Here is a 5,607-nt window from a genome sequence, read left to right as displayed (position 1 = left end):
TTCTCTTATTGGGCCTAATGGACCAATAAACTTTCTGAGGATGGATTCGGAGGGTTGCATAAAATGAGCATTGTTCAAAAGAAGTGGGTGAGTGTTTATGAGGATTATGAGTATTTAGAATTGAGGGGGGTTACTTAGGAAACATTTTAGACACAAATGCATGCGTTGAGGTCTTGGCATAATGGCTGAGTTTGAGTTGGATTGTTCTATGTAATAATGGTGATCAAGGTTTGAATTAATAATTAGATTTGCTTGAGGGCAAGCAAAGAACAAGTGTGGGGTATTTTGATATTGCCATATTTAGACATATTTTTAGGCAATATTTATTTACATTTTTATTAATATTTTGGTTATTTGCATAGAATAATGGTACTTATAAGGATAAATTGTTATTTGCAGCCAAAGTAAAGCATTTTCGAAGAAAGGGACTAGAACTGACAATACTTGGAACTTTGGAGGCTTGAAGGGAAGAAGGATGAAAAACTCAGCAAAAAAAACGTGCTCACGACGTGAGTAATTTGATGTTCACGACGTGAGTGGAGTGTTCCAGAAGATATGCATCCGGGTGAAAGAGTCCTTGTCGAATACGTAAAACTCGCATTCACGACGTGAATCCTTATGGTTCACGACGTGAACTTGGTAAAATCAGATACTATAAATTCTCTTGCTCATTACGACTTGAAAAGTTTTTGGCTGGAGAAAAGGGTTTCAGAAGACGAATTTTAGCAGAAGAAAAGTCTTGGAAAAAGGTTTTCAAACACCAAAAGAGTAGAGGTTCATAATTAGTTTAATTGTTGATACTTGAACATGTATTATACTTTGATTTGTGTTTGTTTCTTTGTTACTATGAGTAGCTGAATCTAGCAACTCTTGTTTAGCTAGATGAAGCTTCTAACATATGGTTTAGTTTAAATTATCATGGATTGTTAGTTGGTAATTTGCTTGTGTTCGATTTGTTACTACCTAGCATGTTAATGATTGCTTCTTTAGTTGCTAGAATTCATGTTCTGTGTAGTTAGTGAACATTAAACTGCATGAACTTGTTAACCTAGTGATTTAGTGAACACTAAATTACTAAAGCTATGATTGACCAAAATCTTAGATAGTAATTAAAGTAAATAAATTTAGCTGTGCTAGAGAACATAAATTATGACCATAATTGTGTTTGCATAATAAATGTTACATAGCATACCCATAATCTATAACTGGTTCTGTGTTCGATTGTGTGTGACCATGCATAGTTTTACATGAATTAGTCAAATATTAGTAAATTTGGACTTAAATTGCTAATAATATAATATTGGGTGACCAACTTGATAATCCATAATTGTTAACTAACCATAAGGAAGAAGTGGATTCGAACTAAACAGGAGTGTTTTTAGTAATTGATTGAATTTGAGTAAAGTTCGTCTGATCTTGTAAAATCAGATAAAAACCCTTTTAAGCTGTTAATAATTAGGTTAATTTGGTAGTAAGTAAATTAATTAGTCAACACCGTTCCCCTTGATCGACACCCGACTTACCCAACTATTCTATAATTCGACTAGGTACACTGCCTAGGTGCATTTTAGTTAGTTAAGTTAGTTAGGTTATAAATTATAAAATTAGTGGGTACTTTTGTGCACATCAAGTTTTTGGCGCCGTTGCCGGGGAACGGCTTATTTGATAGTTTATTTATTTGCTTTAGATTAATCGATCCTTTTTGTGGGGTAAAACCTGCAAAAAGTTACTTTTCCAGCTTAGTTTTTTTTACAGAAATTGACTCACGACGTGAGCCTCAAGCTCACGACGTGAGTTGAGTATTTTCTCGTTTTTTTTCGTTTTTCTTTTTTGCTTGTTTTTTTGCGACAACACGAGGTGGTAGCCTTTACCACGTCGTGGTGGACAGTCAGTAAGCAATTTTTATTTAGTTTTTGTTCAGTTTTATGTTTTTATTTTGTTTATTTTGTAGGAGTTCATGACCAGAGGCTCTAACACACCTTTGGTACCACCTCTTGAAGATCCAGAGTCTTCCCTTCACAAAAAGAAAGATAAGAACGTGAAAGAAGATCAAACACCAAAGAAGACACCTTTACAAGAACTCAAGTAAGTGTTCTCAAAGAAGTCGGGGAAGAAAACGGGAGAGTCGAGTTCATCTTCAAAGAGCAAGGTTGAAAACTTAGATCAAATACCTTTCCCAACCGAATCCGAGTACGACTTCGAGACTGAGTTTGGACTTTATACGAGTGAGCCCGAGAACGAGCCAAGAAACGAGATGGCAAACATTGAAGAAATGTCCATGGGAGCTTACAAGAAGCGAATTCGTGAAGATGTTGGTCCGGGTTTAGTACAACCAGCAATACCTGCCACTGCCACATTCGAGCTGAAGGGACATATGCTCACTACACTAAAGGATAACCCATTTTATAGAAAGGATCATGAGGATGTATTTAAGCATCTAGATGAATTCAACGACATTGCTGACTATTTCAATGTCCCGAATGTTAACAGAGACACCATCTTACCAAGGATGCTACCAGTGACTTTCAAGGGAGCTGCAAAAGATTGTTTGAAAGCACTTCCTCCTGGTACAATCACTACTTGGGCTCAAATGCGTAAGCAATTTCTAGATCAATTTTGCCCACCTTCTAAGATAGCTAAACTCAAGAAGGCAATAGCCAACTTTGATCAACAGCCGGGGAGTCAATATACGAAGCTTGGGAGCGCTACAAGGGGTTGTTGATGAATTGTCCTCAACATGATCTCAATGTTCAACAAGAGATGTCTATTTTCTATGATAGTGTAACATACACGTTTTGAAATCGTGTTATGTAATTTGAAAAGTTAATAATATTATGAAATATTATGTGAAATTGAGTGTTGAGTTCTAACAGATAGTTTTTACTAGAAATGAAGTAAAACTATGTTTAGAATCACTCATAAAATATTGGAAGTCTTATGAGATTCCAATTAAAAGCCAAATAGTGAAATTTAGCGAAAATATAAAATTTGAAATAAGTAAAATTCTATTATTTAAAGTTGTAAAGAATCTCGTAAGAAACATTTAGGCGAAAACCTCGTCGAAATCCGAGTTATAACGAAGAAGTTATGACCAATCGAAGATCCGTGACAAAACCGGCACGGCGCCGAATGACGTAAAAAGTGAGTTTTTGATAAACTACTTTTTAGCCTTAGTAATCTAAATGAAAGTCGTAGTATTCGTTAAACCGAGAAGTTCGATAAAAAGAACGCCAAAATCTGACTTCGTATGAGGAAGTTATGAGTTTTCTAAGTTTCAGCTTAGCAGTAGACAGCTAAAAACTCTAATTTTAGATCGAGTGATTTTTAGCCGACACAACCTAAACGAGAATCGAAGGTCTCGTCAATAGTAGTACAACGGTAAAAAAATCTGACGAAAACGGACGTCGGATGAAGAAGTTATGAATTTTTAACGGATTTTCCTGTCCCGGTCTGTTAAAAATAATAATATTAAAAATTAAATCAAAACTAGCCGACGAAGTCTAAATGAAAGTTGTAGAGCATAATTTTCCCTACGCGTGCATATAAAGAACGTCAAAAACGGAGCCCGTATGCGAAAGTTGTGGATTTTAGAAGGATTGGGTGCAATTTTCGAGAAATTCGCATGGATTGGAGCCGGTCACGTGATCCTCGCATGCATACCTCGTGCCCGACTCGCGTGTCGCTTGCTGATTCGACCGAGGGTGTGGTCCAATGACCTTCCGACGCGCATCGCTTCTGACTTGCCCCGTGTCCGAAGTGCTGGACCAATCCGAAGCCGGCATGCAGCCATCTCGCATCCGAGCCTCGCCCAAGCTGCCATCTGTTTCGAGCCTCGCAGCCACCTGCCCTCTCCCCCTCGCTTCGGATCCGGACCTTGCTACTATAAATAGTAGCTGCGAACCCACCCGAGAAAATGTTAGAAAATTGGCAAATTTCACCCCTTAGCCTATATTTCTTACATTCCGACATCCCCCGAAGCCCTGATATCATTTTTAACACCCGAAACACGCCACGAAGTGCCCGTGAAGCCCGAGAAATTTATCTTTTCTGTTTGAAGCTCTACCTTTGCAGAGCCCGGTTTTTCAATAAATCTCCCGGTTTTTGTAGGGTTTCAAAGCACTCCATGGATGATGGCAATGGGCCCCTTGATGAAGTGTAGGTTAAAAGCCCAAGACTTGTCTTTTCCCTATAAACTGCCATGTATTATTCATTATTAGGGTTAAGAGTGAGGCAAAATGTAGCCGCTACGTTGTGAGGTTTCTTATGTAGTGTTAGATTCTTTAGTCTATGCTGAAAGTGTAATATGTTCCTCATAATTGAATAAATCGAGTGATCATTCGACATATCTTCATATTTGTGTTTGTTCTTATTTTCCGCATCTTGTTCATCAAATCACAATTAGGGTTTTATTCCTAACAAGTGGTATCAGAGCGGGTCTTTGAAGATTTGAAATATCGATTCTTGGTTTGATAATTTTCTGCACAAGTTATTGAAGATTATTGGTGTTTTGGCGTCTTGGAATCATAATTCTGTTCAAGCAGTTGTTCATGGGGAATTATGTTACTGTTCATCTCTGTTTATCTGGGTATGTTCTGTTCTGATCTGATCAATTGTTCAATTCAAGGTTATTTGATTTCTTCCCAGATTTTGTTCACTTGATTACGTTCAATTTTTTTTATGTCGATCTGCTGTTAATGAGCCCAACAAGTGTCTGTTCATCGTTTGACCCAACAAACAATTGTTCATTCCAGTCGCAAGTCAAAATCCCTTGTTCATTCAATCTTATATCGATTTAGTATTCCTGTATTTTAATCGATTCAAAATTACGTTTGGGTTTTTCATAGTTTTGATTTCAATTATTTCAATTGATTTAATCTTCTCGGTTATAGAGTTTGTGGTTGAATAACCGATCTGTGATCTGTTTAAATCGAGTTGCTTAAGAACAAATTTCTGTGAATCTTTGATTTTGTGGGCTGTGTCAAACATCAAGAATAAGATATCGATGGTGATTATTGATCGTATAATCTGGAAATCGTTTTTTTTTTTTGATGTGGCAATTGGGTGTTTGTTAAATGGAATTTTCGACACCTGAGATGAACCGTTGAAGAACATATGAACATGGTATGCTAATCTCGTACTCTGATGATGAATGGATGAACAGCTTGTATCTCGATTTGGTTGGTCAATCTAGAAAAGTCAAAATTCAAAATCAGTTGAAATCGGGATGTTGTATTCAATTGGGAAGAAGATTGATGGTTTGTAGTTGGTGTAATTGTCCTGCAACAAGAATGTGCTTGTGTATCTGTTCGCATTTGATAGTCAAAGGCACATTCAGAAAAGTCAAAATTGACTGTGAATCGGGTTGAACAATGAACAAAAGACTTACCTGCGATCAATTTAAGGATCGGAGCTTGTTTATCCGGGCTCGCTTTCCATTTTCCACGAACTTTCGTTAACCGTGATTAGCAAGGGGACTATGTTTGACTGATTCGCAACGAACGGTCTAGGAATCGGGGATTCGCACTGATTTGCAATCGGCACTTCAATTGGTTGAATCGGAGTCGGAATTGAAATCAGGGCTCAGACTCGTTTTGAATGTTTACCTGC

The 5,607-nt window shown here is 37.3% G+C and overlaps 1 non-coding gene across 1 annotated transcript; it reads right to left on the bottom strand.

Annotated features, from left to right (window-relative positions):
* Positions 1-2,638: 2,638 nt before the first annotated feature.
* Positions 2,639-2,744, bottom strand: LOC145128023 (small nucleolar RNA R71). The gene has a single exon (XR_013716626.1). It is a non-coding gene; the product is annotated as a small nucleolar RNA R71 (small nucleolar RNA).
* Positions 2,745-5,607: the final 2,863 nt, after the last annotated feature.

Source organism: Lactuca virosa, chromosome 7 (assembly GCF_052849685.1).
Source record: "Lactuca virosa cultivar CGN04683 chromosome 7, Lactuca_virosa_CGN04683_v6, whole genome shotgun sequence".
NCBI classification, from domain to species: domain Eukaryota; kingdom Viridiplantae; phylum Streptophyta; class Magnoliopsida; order Asterales; family Asteraceae; genus Lactuca; species Lactuca virosa.
Note: the sequence above shows the minus strand (reverse complement) of the source record. Positions and strands in the feature narration are given on the sequence as shown.